Source organism: Eublepharis macularius, chromosome 11 (genome assembly GCF_028583425.1).
Source record: "Eublepharis macularius isolate TG4126 chromosome 11, MPM_Emac_v1.0, whole genome shotgun sequence".
Classification (NCBI taxonomy): domain Eukaryota; kingdom Metazoa; phylum Chordata; class Lepidosauria; order Squamata; family Eublepharidae; genus Eublepharis; species Eublepharis macularius.
Genome location: NC_072800.1, coordinates 16,669,485 through 16,693,964, shown reverse-complemented (window position 1 = coordinate 16,693,964; position 24,480 = coordinate 16,669,485). Strand labels below are relative to the sequence as shown.

Sequence of the window (24,480 nt, the reverse complement as noted above, 5' to 3'; positions counted from 1 at the left end):
ACCTTTTCCCTGATCCCATATATGGGGTTATTTGAATTTTTTTTTTTTTGGCAATTTGCTAGGTGACTTCTGGTACATACTGTTCATCACACAAAACAATGCAAATGATATTTATTTGCAAGCATCTGCCAGCGGTTTCTCCAGTGATTTCTTTTTGAGAGCAAGAGATTTTTGGAGGGCGATGCAAACCTAATTGCATCCATGCGTCTCTAGGTTTTCTCTCTTGTGAAGTAGAGAAAGAACAAAGAAGTGGATGTAAATTCACTGTAAAGAATACAAATCAACATTCCATTGGAGAAAGAGTGGAATGCAACTTCTGGTGATGACATGACTTAAAGCCTTAGGGATCCCTTTCAGTCCTGATTTATATGTTGAGGAACCCCTGTGCATCACCCATTTTGATACTCTGATGGGTTGGAGAGGATTCTGGTACATGTTCTGAAGTACACTTGGGGGTGGTGGAAATTGCCCGCAAGGCATAGCTGACTTATGGTGACCCCTAGTGGGATTTTCATGGCAAGAGACTAACAGAGGTGGTTTGCCACTGCCTGCCTCTGCCACCCTGGTCTTTGTTGGAGGTGTCCCATCCAATTACTAACCAAGGCCGACCCTGCTTAGCTTCCAAGATCTGATGAAATCAGGCTTACCGGGGCTATCCAGGTCAGGGCAAAGTACACTTGTAACACATGAAAACTGCTGTGGAAGACTGGGCAGTGGCTTCACATGTGCTGAGAATGGTCCATGAAATGACTGCTGTACATTGTGGCATTACTAGTAAAGCTCATTCACGGTGAGCAAGTTATTGAAGGATGTTTGTCTTCTATTAATGTCTTTCTTGTTGAAGTGCTATTGAGAAGTTTTTGAGAAACCCCGTTGAGTCTCCAGAGCACAGTTTGCAAACCATTGACTCTTTTTTGGTCTCATTCAAAGAAGTCAGAAACATTTGGGACTTGGTATCCCTCTTTCATTGGCGGCTGCTTAAAATGTTCCCTGAACAAATATACTGGCGAATGAGCAAGGAAGCCTTCTAAAGGAATTGCTCAGCTCTGCTTTGTTTTCCTGGGGACATTTTACCAGGTCATTCTATACCATTTCTGTAGGGGACCCAGTTTCCCGTTACAAAATATGAGCAATAGGTCACCTCAAGTCTCCAAGCAAAGCCTCCAAAAAAGCAATAAGGTCACAAGCATGCTTCCATATTCTTAGTACAACGCAAATATCATTCACTTAAGTACATTCATGAATAAATGAACAGCTAAATGTGAAAGACAGAGCCCCAGAATACACTGAAAAACACATTGCCACTTAGTCCACATAATGGATGCCAACTAGAATACAACAGGAATGATAGTTGCCAATTAAAGCAAGCACACAGTACAAACAAAAGTTTTCAAATTCTACCCTGAAGTTCCTTTTAAACATAATTATTACTTTGGCTGAACAGCAACACCCATAAAATAGTTCAGCCTGAGTCCCTAAAGGGTTTTCCAGACTTTAAATGATGCAGTGCATGATAATTTCCCAGTGATTTTTTATTTCATAGGGTGGATCATCAGATCAGGGTGTTCATCTGCAGGCTCAGGGTGAATGTAGCCCACTGAGCATAAGGAAACTATCTCCGCTCTCACTCCAAGGTGAAGGAGTTGCTGGCTTCAGTTCTAAGCCTGGCATAAAGGAAGATGTCCAGTCTGGACAGTGACCCACATAACGGCAGATGAGTGGGAAATCGAATACAAGGATATAACAGGAAACAAGGGCTGAAAGAGAGATGGGGCAAAGCCATGGATAGATTTAAAGGCCACAGCTTTTGTGCTGGATATAGGCAGGAACGAGAATTGTGTGGTCTGAGAAAGGGAGAGGTGATTGATTTCGGCAGTAGAGTTGGAGACCCCTTCTGCACGCCAGACTTGCTCCTAATTTTTCAAGAAGCCGAAACCGGTGCAATCGGCTTGGCCGCATTCCCTCCGCACCTCTTTCATGTAATGGCAGCATGGTGTGTGGCTTTATTTATTCTGTTTGTTTATTCCACTCTGTACTCAAATAAATCAGGATTGAAGAATGATGGCTTGCTGCTTGGTCAACTGGGCGGTGGGTGATTTTTGGTTGGTGACAATCAATATGGAGAGTGAATGAGTAGAGAAAAGCCTGGGAGGAAAGATGAGAAGCTCGGACTTGGATATATTGAGCTTGAGATGGTGATCAGACATGTCAGGAGGACATATCAGGCAGGAAGGAGGACAGGAATCGAGGAGAGAGTTGGGATACAGAGAAGTATAGCTGGGTGTCATCATCAGCATATAAGTGGCACGTGAACAGTGTTGAATGCTCAGAATGTACTCTTATCAGTGCTGAATTATAGTGACACCCCTGTCATTACTTTGGTGAACAGGAAACAGTATTAAGAGCTAAGAGTCTACCATCTGCCTGTCATTACTCTTTGCTGGCTATAGTCGGAGGAAGAGCTTGCCTTGTAGGAGCTCTGGGAATTACGAGTGCCTGTATATGCTTGTGGGATTCATATCAGTGCAGGATCAGGCCTACCAAAGTGCCAAGGATGGAAAAGCATGTAAACAAAAATGGCTCCTCCCGTACAAATACAAGTGCAAATGAAACCAGAGAAAACTCACGGGAGAACACAGTAAATATACAAATACTATACAATATATTCAAATTAATACCAAGTGCACATTGCTACTCCTAATACAATAGCGTGCTCTCTATAACAACAGACTTTTGTAACAACTGACTTTAGTAATGATTATTCCAGATGACCAAAATATACGCCCCTGAAGAAGCCAGTCAAGCCACGCCCCTGAAGAAGCTAAGACGAAATCTGAGCCATCCAGCCGGCCCCAGATAGGGCGTGGAGCTTTGCTCTTTGGTTCTGCTATCATGAGGAAAAGATTTGTGGAAAAAGATTTTAAAGAAGACACAGGACGCATTTTTTGGACGTTGCTTCCGGACTTTATTTTGAATATTTTGGTCATCTGGAATAATCATTACTAAAGTCAGTTGTTACAAAAGGATGGAAGAGCAGCATTTGTCTTCACTGTAATGCTGTTTGCAAGTGCAGATCTGCACTGCCCTATAGGAATGAGTGGCAGTTATCATCTTTTATAAAAGGATGCACTCAGAAAACTCTTGAGGTTGGAGTTAAATCCGTCCTCTGTCCCTTAGGACCGAGTGACCTCATTTATTGAGAATCAAGCCTGTTTTTGTCTCTTCATCGCCACATCTTAGGCTGGGTTGGCAGCAGCGGGCCCCATCAGAAGCCTGCGTCCTACTCCTGGCAGCTGCCCTATCTCGGGGTATGTTGACACTGGCCCTGATCTCTTTTGTCCCACCCTACTTCCAAGGATTCTCTTTCTCCCATTTTCTCCTTTCACAGTCCTGTAAGGTAGGTTGAGAGAGAGTGATTGGCCAAAGATCACTCACTGACTGAGCTTCATGACAGAATGGCAGTATTGACCTGGGTCTCTAACCAACCACACTGGCTTTTAGATTTCTCTGCAACAGTTTTTACTTATCTGCACCTTATTGGTACTCTAAATCTTGTGCCTTCTACAGTAGAATATTTCTTACTGTAAAAATATGATTGAATCCTACATCCTGTGGAATTTCAGAGGTACCAAACCAAGATGGATTAAGTAGCCCATGAAGTTGACTAATATTTCTGAAGATCCCGAAGGGTCTGAACCTCAAAGTAAACAGACTTTCTGTGGAGCTAGCTAAAATGGATTAGCAAATGAGAAAGTCCAGGTTGCAGTGTGGGTCAGACCTGCTGAACTGGGTCTCATGACCTAAATCTGGAATTGAGTTGTGGTAGTAATGAAAATAAAACAATACATTGAAAGGTGCCCATCGGTTTAAATACTTTCCCAAATATCATTTGTGCAAAGCTGCTGATAAAAGAAAATTCAATTCTGTAGACTGAAATTTAAAGCATAATGTTATCAAAAAGATGACCGGTAGACACAAATGCCATGCTTCATGAATCATAAAGGATAATACCAAATGGAAAAAACCAGCCAAGCCACAGAGGGCCTTTGCCTCGTGTGTAAGAATGCAGTTCTAAGCAAGTCTATATTCGAAGTCCTACTCAGACCAATTCAGTGGGGCTTCCCCCCAGGAAAATGTTCCTAGGATTGCACTGTAAATGGCCAACGCAAAGGGTAGCAGGTGTAGCTTGTGAGGAATGATGTTCCAGAGATGTGGTACCACGCCCCCTCCAAATTTTTTGTCTAGTTACCGCCTGCTTTGCTTCCGATGCTGGATGGGACTTGGAAAAAGACCTCTAAGGGGGGAATCTGTGGGAGTAAGTAGATAGACTGAGAACTTTGGCCTTTCCTAAATGAGGGCGACTGTACTGTTGCAGAAAACATGTGACATTTGGGTTCCTTATAAGCAGGGCTTTTTTTCTGGGGAAAGAGGTGGTGGAACTCAGTGGGTTGCCCTTGGAGAAAATGGTCACATGGCTGGTGGCCCCGCCCCCGATCTCCAGACAGAGGGGAGTTTAGATTGCCCTCTGTGCCACTCAGTGGCGCAGAGGGCAATCTAAGCTCCCCTCTGTCTGGAGATCAGGGGGCGGGGCCACCAGCCATGTGACCATTTTCAAGAGGTTCCGGAACTCCGTTCCACTGCATTCCCGTTGAAAAAAAGCCCTGCTTATAAGCACACACAGGTCAGTCTAGTCTTCTGTTTACAGGAGCATCCCTGGTCTTCCCCCAACTTGTATCTACTACTATTATTCCCATTTTATAGCTAGAGAATGCCTTGCTGCATACAGCTTGGTTTTACATTCATGGCCCAGATGCTAAATTGGGTGGGATCCATACTGTTCATATCATCTGAACCACTACCTTTGGCCAGTTTGGTGTAGTGATTAAGAGCGCAGGACTCTAATCTGGAGAGCTGGGTTTGATTCCCCGCTCCTCCCCTTGAAGCCAGCTGGGTGACCTTGGGCTAGTCACAGCTCCCTGGAGCTTTCTCAGCCCTACCCACTTCACAGGGTGTTTTGTTCTGGGGATAATAATGACATACTTTGTAAACCGCTCTGAGCGGGCATTATGTTGTCCTGAAGGGTGGTATATAAATCGAATGTTGTTGTTGTTACTATTATTATTGTCCTGATGTGGTTAAAAAAAAGTCATCCTGTCCTCTTCCATTGGCATTTCCTTTGCCCTGAGCAGTAGTTTAATTATTAGTTTTGAGTTTATCATCCAAAAACAGTTCTAAACACAGGCTACTTTTTATTATCTGGAAAGACTATAAAGATCCAGTCAAATTCAACAACCTAACAGTCAGACATAGACTAACCTGTAGTTCAAATATGCTGCAGTTTTCTGAGTTTTGCTGTATTCTTCTGAATTCAAACTAAGAAGGTGGTGTAAGCTCTTAATATCTCAATTTCTATTTTGGATTATTTCAAAGCAAAAATTAGTATGTCTACCACCATTACATCCTATGAATATTGTTTTACTTTCTTAAGCTCTTTTATTCCTCTGTGACCAAAACAGCCATTTTGCTGCATTAATTTCATCATCCATTTTAGTTTTCAGGAAGCAGTAAACCTGCAGTTTTATCCCTAATAATGGTAGCTAAGTAGGCTTTCCTTGATCACCTTCCTATATTCTTGCTTATCTCACACCTTTGGAACTTCAGAGGAGAAAGAAACGTGCACCTCTAGTTCTTTCCTTGCAGTTTTTCTCTTTGGCCTTTTTTCTCTGCAGATATGAAACATGGGAGGGAAGCTTATTCAGCACAGAAGAACATGTTTGGAAATTTATCATGAATCAAAGCCAGTTAGCATATTTTAATGATCTCATTGTTAACATGCGGGGATGCTTGTGACAGGTATCCGTCTGCCATCTGAGGCTTTTGGCCAGCTTAGGTAAACAAGACATTCAGTTTATAAATAATGAGTCTTAAAATATATTTTGTCTATTAGTATCTTAACAATTTGGGACTTAATGGGGTTTGCATGGGGGAACATGGCAGCTTAGGTCAGTTGTGTTTCTTTAGTTGTGGCTCATTTATTTGCCCATTCATTCTCATACTGATAGCTGGACATTGGGTATAAATAGCCTGCAACGGCCCTGGGGCAGACCATAATCCAAACAAGCTCATAAATGGTGAGAGTGCATCGACAGTGGCTATCCAGCCAGCCTCCATACTGAATGTTGCACAGATGCAAAACTCCTTTGAATTCACCTGGTTTTGAGTTCCAAGCAAAACATTCAGGTGACCATATAGATGTTTGATAAGATACAAAATAAGCACTGTGAACAAAATAAGTTTGAATATTAGTTACATTTTTTTTCAAAGCATGCAGCCTTCCTGAACCTTGGTGGATTCTAGGGTACCTTCACATAGTCATATTTCAACCAAGTCTTTGCTTGTGTTCTGCTGGAATTTAACAAATAGTGCACCCCTCCTGAGGAAGGTAACCTGTGCTGCCCAGTGTGTTGGGCATGCTTTCAGAAGGACCCAGCTGTTGAAAGCCACCACTAACTGGAAATTGGGGATGAGAGTGGAAGACTAACATCTGGGGCACACACCCCAGTATCATCTGTAGCAAATGACAATTATAGCTACCCCACGTTCTACCAGACTGCAACACATGTTTCAGTATTTGCTGAAGCTATTTTTCGCTGTGTAAAAATAAAATGGAACTTTGTATTTCAGCAGCTGACTTTTATTAAAAATTAAAAAAAGGAATAAGTTGGAGCAACTCAAAATTCAAGAAGGGGGATTAAGCTAAAAAAGTGAGTAACAGACATCTCTCACCTCTTCTGTAAGTTACACACAGGAAACTCATTGGGGCCTCTCTCTTTCCTTCCTTCCTTCCTTCCTTCCTTCCTTCCTTCCTTCCCTCCCTCCACCCACCAACCTACCTTTGTTACTGGAATTATCTGAGTAGGGGGAATTAGCAGCAAGGAGAAGGCTATGTGAGAGGGGTAACAAACGAGATCCTCCACCAATTTTTACAGGGTCCCCTCACCAAGGAAAACAAAGAGTAGTTCTTATTTAAAGGAGAAAAAAAAACACACACGAGAAAAATAAATGGCTTGTACATGCACACAAGAGTCCTAGGAAATTAGCCAGAGGTTGAAATAAAGTGAGGGATTTGGGAGATAGTTACCATCAGAGGAGTAGTCAGCAGAGGAAGAGGGCTTTGAATGTCCTGCATGTTTGGCCAGGGAGTAAGACTCAGAGAGATATCTGAGGGAGCAGTGCTAAGATTCAAAGTAGGCACCCACCACACTGCTCAATTTGATTGGGGCAGAGCTAGGCTTCTAATATGGTTGAATGTGCCCTGAGGCTGGAGAGTGACTTCAGCCGTTAAGACAAAGACCTTAATGATTGTCTCCTGGGATGAAGGTCTCCTGGGAAGGACAAAAGGCTTGAGTACCTCGATTGGTGCTGTTGGGGTGTGAGAAAAGATTTAGATTTGTTATTCCTGGTGTCTTACAAAGAAATGGCAGTTAATTAAATGTTCCTGGAGCTGGCTGATGAATTTAGAGTTTTGATTAAATGTTCCCAGGAAGAGTTTTAAATTTATCAGAGCTGATTGATGGCCCTTGATTGCAGGACAGGATTTAATCAATGGGAAGAGGGGAGTTTGGAATGTTCAGGGTGCCAACTCATGAGCACCTCTGTTGTCAAAGATAGCACATCTGCAGCATGGGGTGGCAGGAGCCAATCACACCCAGTTACTTGGCATGTACTCACATTCCATTCATGTCTCATTCTCCCGAGCGGGATCTGGCAACACTTAGCTCATGGGCAGTTTACTAATGTGATGTGAAGCTCATTAGATTTAGTAGCCTATGATTTTTATATCATTAGCAGCTATTAGAATGGTGGAGCCCAGGCTGACTGCTCACACCTTTACCTGCCCCACCCCCACTCTTCACCTTCCCCCCCTTTTGTCTCTTGGCCTCCTCTCCTTTGTTTTCTTTCCTTCACTCCTAGCCACATTTTTCTGTTCCCCCCTTCAGCTTCTCCTTCTTCTCTACCCTCTCCCTACTTTCTTTCCTCCTTCCATGTTCTACCTTTTTCTTTCCCTCCTCCACCTTTGACTGACAGAAACCAAGGCTTAGAATGCTTGGCAATATTGTTATGGTTGCCTGGTAACATCCAAAATGGCCACCAAAATCTCAGAATGTAGTCTCATGAGATCTTAACGGACATTCATCATTTAACCCCTGCTGTATTTTCTTTACATTTCACATTTTTCTAGAAACGGAGATTTCTCTCAGGGTTGTAGAAAAGTTCCCCCTCCTATCTGTTCCTGGCTCCATTGTGTGAATTTTTTGATCCACACTCTAGGGCCCAGTTCAGAGTGAGTTACAATGATGATGGATTTTAGTTGTAAACTACTTTGGAAGGGCAATCTGGTGAAAAAGCAATTACGCCGAATATATAAATCGATATTTCGCTTCTTCCTCAGAAGTTTGCTGGAAGTGCTGCTGGATGCACTTCTACCACAGAAGATTTCAGAGTTGTTCCTCGGCAGATGGGTATTACGTCAGTGTTGGGAGATCCAGCAGGAATTGACATGCTGCTTCCCACAGGGCTACTTGAAAGAAGCAGTGTGAATAGTTTGAGAGTAGAGTGTAAATACGTCTGACCTTCTGGGAACGAACAGTTGGGTAGAATGTCCTTTGGAATAGTAGCATCGCCCAGCCGTCTTTATTTAGGGGGAGGGTATGTGGGTTAGCAACTTTTCCTCAGCCTAAGAATAAAATTCAGGGGAACAGGAGTCATTCATTGTTACTGAAGCTTAGGAACAGTGTACCAGTGACGTTACTTAACTAGTAGGCTATTTAGGAGTAAACCACTGCTGTTTGAAAAGGCAAGTGCAAACATCTTCCTCGCTGTTAGAAAATGTGTGTACACATCTGTGTTTTTAGGAAGAGCGCTTACAAGCATTGAAGCTAATGAAGCTGGTGATTTTCTCACTGATTGGTGGTAGGGGCCCTTTGGAGCAATGAGTTCGTTCCTGCAGCATCCTCAAAAAATGGGGGCAAACTGAAGATTCTAATGTTGTGTTGTTCATTTGGAATAGGTCACTACCCTTTGTGCTATTTCTCCTTCTACAGCAATAGCAGTTAACAAATCCCATTTAGAAGGAAGTTTTCATAAACAGTTCCCTAATTTGGGCATATTCTGGTTAGCAAGTTACTGGAACACAGTAGGTATGTTTTGAAGACATGGTCATGATGACTTCCAAATGTTTGAGTGAAGTTACTGGGGCCCTTTCCTCATCGTCTGAGTCCTTCTCCTTTATCTCCCAATCAGCTAGGTTGCAACTTCCAGCTCTTTGGAGATTAGGCAAGAAATGGCTCCTTTCGTAAGACATCTGAAGCCAGACCAATGATGTAGCAATATGAATCTGTGGATGTCACCCTAGCAATGTCATAAATTCCTACTTGGGGGAGAAAGAGTGTCAAGTTGTTTCTATACATTTAGTACAAGGTTATCGACTTCAGAAAGGTTGGAGAGCCAAACATCACCACTATCACAACCCCACACATGCACACACTTAGCAGAAGCCTGATTTCGCACCCTCACCCGAGTTTTAGTTGGGGAAGAGGATAGGGCCACTGGTTAGCTTTTAAAAATAACACTGGCCATCCAGCCTCCATGTGCCAACCATTCCTACTACGTGCCTGCCAAAATCCCTTTGCAAGCAGCGGCCTCAATACTGCCCCCCCAGCAGATCTGAATACCCACCTGCTGTTTTGCAAGTACCCACCATCTATGCCTCTTTTCTGTAGGCCATTGCCCAACCTCACAGTTCTCCTGCATACTTATAGATTCATCCTCCAAATCTCCCACCCTAAACCTCCCTGTAATTCAAGACTCCTTTTGCCTTGTCTGTGGCCACCGCTCCCCCTTTATTTCCTCTTTATTTTGATTGCAAGTGCTGGCAGATTATACGGATAACAAAACACTTGCCGTGTGCCTTAACAGAAGTGCCATTAATTAAAATGGAACTGGAGAGAAGCTGATGTTTAGGCATGTGGCAGTAGATATTGGTATCAAAGTAAATAAAAATCAATGATTTTTTTTTAATTGTTCGAATTTTTTTTTTTAAAGTTTCAGTGATAAGCTATCGGGCTGGGTTGAAAATGAAATCTGGATTGAATACAGATTTATAATCTTTAAAGCCTTTTGTCTCCATTGACAGCTAGTATGCCACAGTGTCAGACTAGGATCTGATAGCGGCAAGAGTTGGTCACACAGTTTCAGCCTAACCTACCTCACAGGATTGTTGTGCAAATAAAATGGAGGAGAACGATATCGGCTGCTTTGGAGGATCCCTACTGGAGACAAATGTAGGGCATAAATGAAGTAAAAAATAATAATGTATTTGTCTAGAAACTCTCTGATCTCTGCAAGTTGGTAGGTACATTAATTATAAATATGGAATATATATCATGTATCATTTTCTAAAATAATAAAAATGTTCAGTTTGAGATTGCCCTCTGAAATGATACAAAGACTTTGTTCAGTTTCAAATCAATATGTTTTATGGTTTAAGAGAAGATCTAAATAATAAATATAATTTTTAATTTAAACCAGTGTTTTAAATCAGCCTTTTTTCTTGGTGATTGGTAGGTCAGTCCCTTTACCCTTCCTATTTATTTAATTTATTTACTTCATTTATATCCTGCCTTTCACCCTTACGGGGAGTTAGAGCGGCTTACATGATCCTCTTCTCCTCCATTTTATCTTCACTACAACCCTGTGGGGCATGGGCTCCGTGGCGCAGAGTGGTAAGCTGCAGAACTGCAGTCCGAGCTCTGCTCATGACCTGAGTTCGATCCCGGCGGAAGCCGGGTTCAGGTAGCCGGCTCAAGGTTGACTCCACCTTCGTTCCTTCTGAGGTCAGTAAAATGAGTGCCCAGTTTCCTGGGGGTAAAGAGTAGATGACTGGGGAAGGCAATGGCAAACCACCCCGTAAAAAGTCTGCCAAGAAAACGTCATGATGCAAGGTCCCCCCGTGGGTCAGTAATGACTCTGTGCATGCCTTTACCTACAACCCTGCGGAGTAGGTTAGGCTAAGAGTGTGTGACTAGTTCAAAATAACCCAGCAAGCTTCCATGGCAGAGTAGGGATTCGAACTGAGGTCTCCCTGGTCTTAGTCCGACACGTTAACCACTACACTGTACAGGCTTAGTGTGTCTCCTAGCTTTGAAATCTTAATTTATGTGGAGTGTGGTAGAAGAGCTGCATGGCCTGATAAGGCCTCCCCCCAGGCTTTATATTTGACAACCTTGATTTGGTCGAAATGATGAAATTGTTCCACGCTCGGATCCTAAAGTACCTGCTTTCACAGCGTTAATAGGAAAGAGAAAATAAGGAACTGGGTCGTGCAGGGTGCTATAAAAAGAGGATCGGATCCTTTGCATTCTACATGTATACAACCAAATGTAAACTCAAGCATAATCTAAACTCCAGGGAAGATAAACAGAGTGTTATTTTGATAAATAATAAAACAGGAAAAGCTAAACGGCTTTTAAAGTACCCTCATTTGTTCCCCCTGTTTATAAATTACTGCACAGCAAACTAAGTCAGGGCGGAAGTTCTCAAGTGGCAGCGCTGACAGAAGATGCCAGATCTTAAATGACCCTGCAGAGAGAAAATCTTATTATCTTTGGAGACAGCTCTTGCAAGGCGTATGGCACAACTGGGGGAAAGCAAACAGAGCACAGAAATCAACGTTGGCAATAGTTTTTCTCCAAGAAACCCTTTCCCTTTCTTTGAGGACATTTGTGATCAAACATGGCATCTCTCACTGGCTGCTCCTGACATCCTCACAGGGGAAGCAGTTGGGTGTAGGAGTGGAGCAAGCAGGGAATGTTTGTCAAGCGAGAGTGAAGAAAGAAACGAACCGAGAAACCAGTTTAGTCCTAATACGGTCATGTTTGTCATGCAGCAGTGTGCAGGCTGTCAGAGCAATCGTATATACATATTCCTTTCTTCCACTGAAAAACAACAACAAAATCCTTCCAAGTATTTTCCCCAGTGAAAAGCACTATGTAGCTTGTGGGCGTGTGGTGCTGTCAAGCCACAGCCAAGTGATGGTGACCCTGTAGGATTTTCCATGGAAGAGATGAACAGAGCTGATTTGCCATTTCCTGCCTCTGCAGGGCAACCCTAGATTCCTTGGGGGTCCCCCATCCAAGTACTGACCAGGGCCAATCCTGCTTAGCTTCCGGGATCTGACAAGATCGGGCTAGTCTGGGCCATCCAGATCAGAGTGCTGTGTTGTTTAGTTCCCAAAGGGCCCTGGCTCTGCCAAGTTTGGGGATGCCATAAGAAAAGCCCTTGTGTGGACACAGACAGTCCTGATCTCCTTCCAAGAAGGGATGGAGAACAAAACCCACTAGAAGGACCAAAGCATACAGGAGAGGCAGTTCTTCAGATGCTTGGGATCATGATGAGCTTTCCAAATGAAAACTGATTTGGGCTTGAATTGAATTGAACTGCAAACATCAGTTTCCTTACTCAGAACAGCAAGTGGCTTTTTGCAAACTTGGTCTCTATGGATGGTTCATTCATGTATCTGCTCCATTCAGTGATGGCAACTTTTATTGATTTGTTTACTGATTTATTGACTTCATTTATATCGAACCTTTATCCCCAGTAGGGACCCAAAGCAGCTTAAGTTCTCCTCTCTTTCATTTTATCCTTACAACAACCCTGTGAGGGGTGTCTGGCCTAAGGTCACACCACAACCTTCTATGGCAGAGAGGGGACTTGAACCTCTAACCACTGTATCATAAAGGCTCCATGATTTGAATATGAAAAGGATTGGGCCAGTGGTTGGGGGGGGGGGATGAAGCCTTTCCCTCTTTACCATGCTGTGTTCTGGTGTGAAACTCTTTTCTTACAACCTAATTTTGAATTGAACATGCATGTATGTGTGTTTGTGTGTGTGAAATGCTTCAAGCTCAGAGTTGACTAACACCTGCATTTAGAAACGTAGAAGGTTCCATGATCTTGTGGCTCATCTTTCTTGCTTGGCTGTTTTTTTTTGGGGGGGGGGAATCAGCCTTACTGCTGAGCAGTGTAGGTCATGGGTAGTTTGCATCTGTCCTTTGCACATGCACCACAACCATTTTGAGAGGGTTCCTTTCTCTGCTTGGAGAAGTGTCAGTCCTCCTGGTGGCTAAAGTAAAACGGAGGGAGGACTTCTAAATTTTTATTTTGAAGAGCCGACTTTGCTGTTTCACTTCTGAAGTGTGACAAACTTGTCTTCTCTAGGAAATAGGCCACACATATTACTGCTCCTGTGTCGACGCTTGCAAAACCTTACGAGACCTGCATGCACCATATAATAAAGGGAAGAGAGAGAGTATTGCCGATTCAGGACGACGTGTTGTCTGCTGATTAATGTAACCTTCGTACAAGTTGTGTGACTTTTCTGATATGCACTGTTTCTCTTTGACAAGCTAGGATACTTGATAGGATTGCGGTAGACTAGATTCGGTTGGGCCTATTTCTGGTTTCTAAATGGATGTAGCTTAACTGATGTAGAGAATAAGCTACTCTTAATAAAAGAGTAAAGAATAAACTATTCTCTGCTCGTAATAAAAATGCCAGTACTCAACCACGTCCTTGGTTTACTTCTGGAAAGGCTCTTTTGGGGGAGGGGGGTTTGTGCTTTTGAAATGCAGCAGCAAATGATGTTGCTTGTTGTGCTGGCTAAGTTTACCCCCCCCCCCCTCCCCTCCACACTCCTGTTTCTGCATCACTATGGAGGGGCATCAATATGCTTTAAGGCTGGCACAGGAACATTTTCAAGAAAACTTGGCCGGGGGGGGGGGGCGTGACTGTAAATATTTTACAAGGTCAGAGGACCTGGCACCCAAACCCTTTTCTCCAGGATTTGCGTCTCTGTGACTATTGCAGACTGGGAAGTGTAGCTGATCAGAACTAGCAATGAGATCTTTAAAAAAAACTGCAGTTGGTTTTATTGATCCCTATGGGTTGGATTTTTACTGATCCCCACTGGCTGTTCATCAATCATCTTGTAACTGTTTCAGGTGGGTAGCCACAGGGCTTTTTTTCAGCTGGAATGTGATGGAACGGAGTTCCGGAACCTCTTGAAAATGGTCACATGGCTGGTGGCCCTGCCCCCTGATCTCCAGACAGAGGGGAGTTTAGATTGCCCTCCACGCTGCATGAGACCATTTTCTCCAAGGGCAAGCCACTGAGTTCCACCACCTCTTTTCCCAGAAAAAAAGCCCTGGGTACCCATGTTGGTCTGCAGTTGAAAAGCAAGATCAGGGTCCGATAGCACCTTACATCTAGTTGGTCTTTAAAGTGCTAACAGACCCACATCTTGTGACAGTCTTATTTGCTTGGCTTTTTGTGCGTCTTTCAACAGTTATTTATGATGTTTTAGGTTTTGTATTTTTAATGTTGTTGGAATCTGTCTTGGGAGCATTTTGCTGATAAAGTGGAATACAAGTTTTTTTTTAAAAAAAGGGGTATGATACAGTTAGGGATGGAAGAGTTAGTCAATGGGTCCGTTATGGGATAATAATGACATATTTTGTAAACCACTCTGAGTGGGCATTAAGTTGTCCTGAAGGGTGGTATATAAATCAAATGATGTTGTTGTTGTTAAATTAATGTGTTAATTTAATTGCCTTTTAATTGCATATAAATGGGTAGGTAGAGAGTGCCCTCAAGTCACAGTTGAATTATGGCGACCCCTGGTGGGGTATTCATGGCAAAAGACTAACAGATGTGGTTTGCCATTGCCTGCTTCTGCAAGTCTGGTCTTCATTGGTGATCTCCCATCCAATTACTAACCAAGGCCGTCCCTGCTTAGCTTCTGACATCTGATGAGATCAGGCTCACCTGGGCTATTCAGGTCAGGATAGACATATAAATGGTGCCTTTATTTAATCTTTTAAAGGGAGAATCTTTTGGAGGTAAGGAAGATATTTGGGGTTTATTTAATATTGGTTTTAACATGCAATATTTTAACTATTACTATAAGTGAAATTGAATCAAGTGGAAAAGTGAGGTATAAATGTTTTAATAAATAGTCAGGCAATGGGTGTTTAAATTTTTTAATTGTTTTAGTAAAAGTACTTACAGATGGCAAATACACCTTAGAAGTGGCATTCCCCCCGTCCCGTAAAAGAGGAGATGCCCAAGTTCACAGCTGCTGCAATATAAAAAATTATTTTCCCCTTCAGAACTCTTGTTTTTAACTCTCATGCCAATTCATGTATATTTACTTGATGAATTTAAGTTGTCGACCAAGGCAAATTTGTATGTAATCTTACACCAGAGTAAGCAGCACTGAACAGAATGGGATTTAACTTCCAAGTTAACATTCATAGGATCTATTTGTAAAATGTGGATTGATTGATTAGCACTCCCATGCAGAGTTACTCCAACCTCGGACACTGAAGTCGGTAATGCTGCAGAGAATCTCTGTTTAGGACTTTTAAAATTGGGAGACAGTGTGTGAGAGAGAGACCCGATCTTGTGTCCCTCAGCAGACCCAGTGAAACCATAGAGAGGGCAGGTGATACACGCAGAGCAGTCCAGGCTTAAAACTGGGTAACAGAAGATGGTTAGCAGGAGGCAGGTAAAAACGGATAAGCAAGTCCGATGATATTTACAGGACCAAGGAGAGCTCCTAAATATCAGGGAAGACACTCGGAGGAGAAACCAATGAGAAACTGCTGTTAACCACCCCCCCCCCCAGTACTGTAGTGCACATATTTCAAGTGAAAGAAAAAAAGTTGTGAAGGGAAGAAGCTGTATTAGAAATAGGCTGAAGAACCATGTGAGCAGTGAATCTGATCTGGCCTCACCACCTTTAGTCCGAATGTATCTTTCTTCTTAGAATCTGGTGAAGAGGGGAGGGTCTGTACAGTTGTAGCATAAGAAATTTGTGCACAGTGCAACTTAGGGCAACCACAACAAGGGGCTATCAAAGCAAGTGAGAAGCAGAGGTGGTTTGCCAGTGCCTTCCTCTGCAGAGTCCTCCCCGGTGGTCACCCGTCTAAGTACTGACCCTGCTTAGTTTCTGAGATCTGACAAGATTGGGCTATACAATGCAGCCTTCCCTTGCTCTGCCTAAGTACATAGTAGAAATCGCCAGTGAAAACTGCAGGACATTTATTTGCTCTTGAGAAATAGTTCTAAAGTCAATTAAACTGGAGATGTTGAGAGACTCTCAAGCAGAGCTTTTGGACTGCTAAAACAATGCTGGGATTCCTTTTTTTGCCCTGTCAACCGAGCTGTTGCTGGTTCAGTTTCTGCAAGACATTCAGGGAGAAAAATACTTGAGTATAATAACTTAGGAAATGGACTAAGTCCCTGGAAAGAAAGAAAGGATAAATTTTTCATCTAAGGCCCCAGCAGGCCAGTGTGAACAATATTCTCACAGCAAACCATGAGGAGCTTACTTCCCAAAGGGAGTGAGGCATGAGGTCTGACCATGTATGCTATTGTAGTATGCTATTGTAGTAGTATTGTAGTATGCCATAGAACACCCCCTCCCCCTCCCTCCCCCCTGGTGTCTGCTCCCATGTAACCAATTGTAACCAATTTGGAGCTCCACACTTGGAAAGTAGACCTGCCTATCAAGCTAAGTTGGGCTAAGATTGGGGTTTCCAGGGCGACAGAAGGAGTGCAGACAGAGTTCAGGCAGTCCCTGCCTCCGTTGCCAAGGGAATTGATTGAAGGTGCCTGACTGTCTGGCTTCATGAACAGCAGACGAACTCAACTACTGAGGCTTGCGACGACTATTTGTTCGTCTAGAATGGGGTCTCACGAACAGCTTGTTCGCGAACTGCCGATCGGGCTGTTCGTGGCTTTTTTGCGTTCGTAATGCTGTTCGTGCCCATGTCTAGTCCACACGCACTCTCTCTCTCTCTCTCTCTCTCTCTCTCCCCTCCCTCCCTCCCTCCAGTCCACACACACACTCTATCTTGTAACTGTGCATTACAGGAGTACATCTGTAATTAAGCTAAGGAAATAAGAGGTAAAACTGCACTTCTGTAATGGTGCCCCAGCCCATGGGCCATACAAGAGTCTCTCTTCATACACAAAGTGTAATTATTTATATCTCTGAGGTGTACTGAGCCTGTGTGTATATATAGAAAACAGCTGGCTGGCTGGCTGGCTGCCTGGAGGGATGGATGGATGGAGGGTTGGAGGGATGGATATGTGTGTGTATGTATGTGTATAGAGAGAGTGAGAGAACTCAAATGTAGAATAAATAAAAAAGTGAGAACTAAGGTATAATAATGCAATCCCATTAAACACATGAGCAGAAGTTTTAAAAAACTGATGCTGAAATGAAGACATCAAGTGAAATTTAAAAATTTGCTGTCACGTCTGCCAATTTTTTATGTATTTGCAATGCAAGGTGCAGCACATTTTTCTCCCGTATGCTAATCAGAATCTTGAGATTGCTGCCGCTTCCCTGTGGATCAGCCTCATCTCCTGATGACAGTCATTAACAGGCCTAATGTGCTTCCTTTGGACAGTTGTGTGATGCTGTGTGGAAGAAATGCCACTGACATGAATGGTTAGAAACAGTGGGTTGGATTTAGCCAGTTCCCCACCCCACCTTGCCCAGTTTTCCTGCTTATTTCAGCCGCTGTCCCGCATGGCTTTTGCCTGTACAGGTCCTATGATCTCCAGCATAAGCTTTTTCAGGCTTTTCACCAGTAGAAAAGCTGGTCAGTTCCAACACGTTGATGTTCCAACCCGGTTTCAAATCCCTGCCCAGTAAGCCGCAAAACTAAATTGGATGGGTGAGGAGGATTAGTCACTCTTAGTCTAACCTGCTTCACAGGTCTATGGTTAAAAACCAGATAGTCCCATGACTGCTGTTATATTCTTATGCAGGCAGTTGTGTTACCCCAAAGGTGTCTCTGGGTGCAACTTGTATAAGTGAATAGTTGCTGTTCTCTCTCATGGGGAGAATGCAATATTGCTCCCAGGAATGCTGTAACAATGGGCAAAGACCTTTGTCACTCCTATGAGCTACGTGCTTCATGTGGTCTAATGTCAGCCCTAGAATCGCTTATGTCCTGTTTCAGCATTTCTTCAACTCTGTATTGGATTCTTACTAATGCTATGCCTTTGTAAAGTGGTGTTTATTTACCCTATGTCATTGTTTATGGAAATGTCCTTGAAATTGACTGTATTAATCTCACACTGTGTAATCCGCCTTGAGTCTCAGTGAGAAAGGCGGACTATAAAAGACATAAATAAATAAATAAATAAATAAATAAATAAATAAATAAATAAATAAATAAATAAATAAATAAATAAATAAATAAATAAAATAACCACCTCAGGCAAGTCAAATAGTTCGTCAGACATTGCAGGGGGATGTGTCTGTGTATCTGGGCAAAGGAGATACACAAAAGTGCACTTTGTCCCTTAGATCTGCCCAATATAACAGCCTGCCTTCCTCACACATCACACCTGTTGTAATGTTGAACATTTTTTCCTAGTAAACTCAGAGCTCTTTGGCTATGATCTAGCCATTTGTTCTTCGAAACGAATGTCTTCGTACAGATATCCTGCAGTATGAACACAAACCACACTGCTGCTGACATTTCTTCCCTGTCACATGTAATGGCCAACTCTTATACATGTCACACACGCACACCCACACCCACACACTCTTCTAAGGGGAAAAGTTAAATGGAGGGCAGGCTGGAGGGCAGGTGAGGAGGTGAGGCTGAGTGAGTTAAAGATTAATAGAGGCACAGAGGGAGAACCTGATGGGCTCCCTCTAGGCTTGCCAACTCAGTTGAGAAATTCCTGCAGATTTATGGGTGAAGCCGTGGGGGGGAGGGGATTTGGAGAGAGTAGAGACCTCAGTGGGGTCAGCCATTTCCTCCAGGGGGACAGATTTCTGTTGTCTGGAGATCAGTTGTAATTCTGAGGGATCTCAAGGCCCCACCTGGAGGATGGCAATCCTAAATCCCTCGGAGACAATTTTTCCAGGCTTAGGGAAACCAGCAGAAGAGGGAGTTTTTATTTTAGCCAGTGGCCGCAGAGAGCCCATACCTGGTCATATAGGCCTCCAGGTTTGGTACAAGCAGGGCTTTTTTTCTGGGAAAAGAGGTGGTGGAACTCAGTGGGTTGCCCTAGGCAAAAATGGTTACATGGCTGGTGGCCCTGCCCCCTGATCTCCAGACAGAGGGGAGTTTAGATTGCCCTTCACGCCGCTCAGCAGCGCGAAGGGCAATGTAAACTCCCCTCTGTCTGGAGATCAGGGGGTGGGGCCACCAGCCATGTGACCATTTTCAAGAGGTTCCGGAACTCTGTTCCACCGCGTTCCAGCTGAAAAAAAGCGCTGGGTACAAGGCACCAGTTTCAGGAGGGTTCTCTGTTTGCCGGTGTGAAGTCTTGCTGTGGTCTAGGTTCCTTGCACTAGAGCAGTTATTTCACAAAATTGCTAATTATGTAGCATTTGAATGGGATATGCAGGTGGATGAATAAAGTATGTGCGATCTGATCATCTTTCAGCTGCTATGGCAGCATCGGAAACTTGTTTGGCACAGCTCAAAATAATTTTACATGCCAGACTAGTAGACCACAGCTGTATAGATATAACTTGAATCAACCTTTATTTTGTGGCATCTTGGAACAGGATCTGTTTCAGACCGCGTGTGATTGTTTCTCAGGAGTAAAGTTATTGTGAGATATAATGTAACTACAACAAATGCTCTTAAAAGATACACTCTTGGCGGGGACAGGGGCAATTTTATCTCGAGACTTGCTTGCAATTCTTATTCCCCCCCCTCCCCATCTCTCCCCTGCAATCAGAAATGTCTCCACAGGAGATGCTGCGTTGTTTTTGCGCTGGAGCCTGGGATTGAGCCCGGGGTATTTTGGGTGCTGCTGCAAATCCGAGCGCAGAACTAGGATGCTGTTTAGAAACCAGAACTAAATTTAGTCTTGCATTCTGGATTTTTTCCCCTCCAAAATAACATTTTGGCGTGTTTGCCCAGCTCTAATTATAGCCTGTGCTTACAAGCAGATCCTTATGTTGTTCTCTTCAGGTAATGCATCTGAATAAATAGAACTATTATGCTAACTGGTATAAAGCCAGATGAGATCATAAACTCTTGAAAATCTGTCTTGGAAGTAATACAAAAAATTATATATGTATAATTCAAGAGTTTATCATCTCATCTGGCATATATATGAAGCACCTGTCTCTTCTATGTAAAAACTCCACTTTAGATTTTAATAATAACAAAATAAGAGGTATCATACGTGTTCTTGTTTGCTATGCTTTTGTTCTTTGAAAACCATGTAGGGAAAAATATTCCCTTGGATGTCAGTTAATATGAGTTGCATCTTTAAAGAAAAGATTCCTGCCATTTGCCAGCATGCACATAGGTCCTTCATTCGGTAGCATTCCTCTGCTTTGCTCTCTCCAGAGAACTCACTTTTGCAATGAACGTTAACTGACCCATTCTTTCATGTGGGAAAATAAGCATCTTTGTGCAGTACTTGACTGCAAATAAGAAATCCTGGTCTGACTGCCGTTTGGGCCAATTTGTCCCTTTCCCTTAGGTCTGCAGTGACTCATTGCACCTAACAAAACTCTGGTGCAAATTAACCTTCAATGAATGGGCTGGTGATTAGTCAGATAGCATTCGTATCCTAAATGACCCAGTTAGCAGTACTAGGACTCAAGCTCATATCCTATCAAGTGGTTTTGTCTACAAGTGCAGTTACTCTGTGGCTTGAGGGAAGGCAGTTCTTTTCTAGAGTGGGTGTCTTGTGCCCACTCATTCCCAGGGCTTTTTTTCAGCAGGAACGTGGTGGAACGGAGTTCCGGAACCTCTTGAAAATGGTCACATGGCCGGTGGCCCCACCCCCTGATCTCCAGACAGAGGGGAGTTGAGATTGCCTTCTGTGCCGCTCCAGCAGTGCAGAGGGGAATCTCAACTCCCCTCTGTCTGGAGATCAGGGGGCGGGGCCACCGGCCATGTGACCATTTTCTCCGAGGGCAACCCACTGAGTTCCACCACCTCTTTTCCCAGAAAAAAAGCCCTGATCATTCCAATGCTGTCTCTGGAGAAACACATATTTCAGAGGGTTTGGGGAGAGCTTCAAAAACCTGTAATCCTGTTTGACCAAACATAACAGAGGAGCAGAACAAAATATTGGCATGTAAACAGTGCAAGATGATGGCTGAATTCTGCCAAGGTCAGATGGGGAGGGGAAATATAAAAAAAATAGAGTGATGGGTGAAAAAAATTGTGTATCTTTATTTTGAACATTTTTGTCTGCTCAAGGCAGCGTACATAATAAATTTTTTTAAAAAAATGACTAAACCCTCTAAAATAGCTTTATGCACAGAAAACTCCATAAACAATGGCCGACAGGCTGCAACATTTAAAAAAAATTGAAATGCAGCTCTCAAAAGCTTGTGGACTGTTTTGATTTCCTTCCAGTAAGAGGCAAAAGAAGGAGACAGGCAGGTCTATTGTGGAGATTAAAAGGTAAAGGTAGTCCCCTGTGCAAGCACCGAGTCATTACTGACCCATGGGGGGGATGTCGCATCATGACGTTTTCTTGGCAGACTTTTGTTACAGGATGGTTTGCCATTGCCTTCCCCAGTCATCTACACTTTACCCCCAGGAAACTGGGTACTCATTTTACCAACCTCGGAAGGATGGAAGGCTGAGTCAACCTTGAATTGGCAACCTGAACCCGGCTTCCGCCAGGATTGAACTCAGGTCGTGAGCAGAGTTAGGGCTGCAGTACTGCAGCTTACCACTCTGTGCTACGGAATGCTTTCCTATTGCGGAAAGCATTCCATAATTCCAGGGCCATTGCAGAGAAGGCCCTTCTTCTTGTAGATGACCTCCTTAAAATAGGTGTTGGTTTAAAGATCTGGAGTATCTGTGGATGAATAATCAAGTATTGCAAAGCTACTTGCCTGGTTTTGGTGGATGGGGCTTCAGTTTACATTTTCTCATTTTGTATGAACAAAAACGATGCATTCAGATCCTTTTATCATTTTGAAAATTCATTTGGGGTTTTTAATCTGAAAAATAAAGCTAGGAAAATAAATGCAGTAGTTGTCTCCTTTAGGATTGAAAGTTTATGGTGATGTACCCTTCAGCCAAATTTCAGGCAGCTAGGAGAAAGCATCTTTGTTCTATAGGCAATTAAAATCGTCATTTACACAATAAGTAGCATAGGAAAGCCTGAATTGGCAAGGGTCCTGAAGTGGAGAATTGCAGGGGTGGGGAAGGACTGAACACTTCTTCCCACAGTTTCACAAAACAATGGAAGGTATAAGGAGGGGAAGTGAAATCCTGCTTCTCTACTTCATATGGAACGCTACTCGTTCAATAGCAGCATTTTTCTCTCAGTCCGGCAGACTTCTGAAATTGGCTAGAAAAATATATATTCCAAATCAGCAAAATGCAATGAGTTAAGGCCACGATGGGCGTGGAGGGTTAGATTTCCTCCTTGCCTGCAACCTCCAGTTTTGTTTTAAAACAGAGACACAACCTTGCTTTTCATGGGAACAGCTGGACTGATGTGTCTTGGGTACTTTCCCCAGATGCTTTTAAATGCCATAAGGATGTCTTAGAGTTGCTAAATCAGCTCTTCTATCACACATAGACATGATCTGATTCCTTCAACATGGTTGATCTCTCCTACATCTCCCAGGAGGTGTATCCACTCCTTACTGTCTGTAGGGGGAGACTCTTTTTTTAAAAAGCATTTTATTGAAAAGGCTTTATAAAATTCCATTATTGCATTACAGAACATGGAAATATTATGACACTAGCAACAAAGCCCGTCTTGGGGGGAAAATACAGTGGGCTCTAGAAAGGGGAGGGTGGGCAGGCATTCACTCTTCTTCCATCACTGATTCCAGCTGGTGAAGGAAGGTGGGCATTGTCATCTGCTCCACGCCTGATCTGCCTGATCTCGGACATGTGAAGGGGTGGTTGGCAAGGCTACCTGCTCCATGCATGATACATGCCGGGTAAAGGGGGGGCATTGCCTCCTGTTCTACACCTGATTACGGCTGGGTGAAGGGGGACAGGCATTGCTGCCTGCTCTGAGCCTGATCCCAGCTGAGTGAAGGGGTGGGTGGGCATTGCCACCTATTCTGCGCTGGGTGAAGGAAGGAACAGGCATTGCCTCCTGCTCCTTGCCTGCTCCTGACAGGTGAAGGTGGGTGGTGGGCTTTACTACCTGCTCTGCTCCTGATCCCACCTGGATGAAGAGGGTGCAAGCATTGCCACCTGCTCTGTTCCTGATTCCAGCAGGTTGAAAGCAGGGGGCAGGCATTGCTGCATGCTTGGCTCCTGATTCCGACAGGGTGAAGACAGGGTGGGCATTGCTTCCTGTTAAGTGGCTTATTCTGGTAGGTTGAGGGCGGGCATTGCCACCTTCTCTGCTCCTTATCGCAGCTAGGTGAAGGGAAGAAGGGCATTGCCTCCTGCTTTGCGCCTGATCCCAGCCAGGTGAAGGCACGAGGTGGGCATTGCCACCTGCTCCACTCCTGATCTCAAATGGGTGATAGCGGGGGGTGGGTGGGCATTGCCACCTGCTCTGCTCCTAATAACAGCTGTGTTAAGGTGGGAAGGGAAATTCCATCTGTTCCACTCTGAATACCAGCTGGATTAAGGTCGGGCAGTGGGCACTGCCATCTGTTCTGCTCCTAATACCAGCTGGGTTAAGGCAGGGGGAGGGCATTGCCTCCTACTATGCTCCTAATACCAGCTGGATTAAGGTGGAACGTGGGCATTGCAACCTGCTCTGCTCCTTATACCAGCTGGGTTAAGGGGGGGGGGAGTAGGCATTGCAACCTGCTCTGCCACTAATACCACCTGGGTTAAGGTGATGGATGGGCATTACCACCTGCTCCACTCCTAATACCAGCTGGGTTAAGGCAGGGGGCAGGCATTGACACCTGCTCTGCTCCTGATCCCAGCTGGCTGAAGGGGGTGAGCATTGCCACCTGCTACGCTCCTAATACCAGCTAGGTTAAGGCAGGGCATGGGCATTGCCACCTACTATGCTCCTAATACCAGCTGGGTTAAGGTGGAACATGAGCATTGCAACCTGCTCTGCTCCTTATACCAGCTGGGTTAAGGTAAGGGATGGGCATTGTCACCTGCTCCACTCCTAATACCAGCTGGGTTAAGGCAAGGGGTGGGCATTGGCAACTACTCCGCTCCTAATCCCAACTGGTTCAAAGGGGGGTGGGCATTGTCACCTGCTCCACTGCTGATACCAGCTGGGTTAAGGCGGGATTAGGAATTGCCACCTGCTCCACTTCTAATACCAACTGGGTTAAGGCTGGGGGTGGGCATTGCCACCTGCTTTGCTCCTAAGATCAGCTGGGTTAAGTTGGGGAGAGGGCACTGCTACCTGCTCCGCTCCTAATACCAATTATGTTAAGGCGCGGGTGGGTGGGCATTG

General features: G+C 44.0%; 1 protein-coding gene across 1 annotated transcript in view; it reads left to right on the top strand.

Moving 5' to 3' along the window:
• ADCY1 (adenylate cyclase 1) overlaps nucleotides 1-24,480 on the top strand; it is a 198,041-nt gene that overhangs the window by 44,458 nt on the left and 129,103 nt on the right. The gene's annotated exons all lie outside the window — the stretch shown is intronic.